The sequence below is a fragment of the Carlito syrichta genome, unplaced genomic scaffold, assembly GCF_000164805.1.
Source record: "Carlito syrichta isolate Samal-C Ts95f unplaced genomic scaffold, Tarsius_syrichta-2.0.1 Scaffold301850, whole genome shotgun sequence".
NCBI lineage: Eukaryota > Metazoa > Chordata > Mammalia > Primates > Tarsiidae > Carlito > Carlito syrichta.
The window spans coordinates 162,023-162,411 of NW_007245946.1; positions in this window are offsets into that span (position 1 = coordinate 162,023).

The following is a 389-nucleotide window of genomic DNA, read 5'->3' on the forward strand; positions in this document are numbered from 1 at the left end:
TCGATCCTTCCGCCTCAGCCTTCCAAGTAGCCGGAATTACAGGCATGCAATACCACACCCGGCTGATTTTTTTTTTTTTTTTTTATTGTAGAGATGAGGTCTCGCTGCCCAGGCGGGTCTCGAACCCGCGGGCTTAGGCAATCCACTCACCTCAACCTCCCAAAGGCGCGGGATGACAGGCTGAGCCACCGAGCCTGGCTAATATCTATGTTTTCTAATACATGTCTAGCAACTTCTCTTTGGGTTGCTACTTGTGTGTTATATCAGTTCTCTGTCATTTTGCTTTCAAAATATCATGTCTTTGAAACTAAAGTGGGTTTGTAGTAGACATCACATAGTTGGACTGTGTTTTCTAAATCCTTTTTGTCCATCTCTTCCTTTCAGTTAGT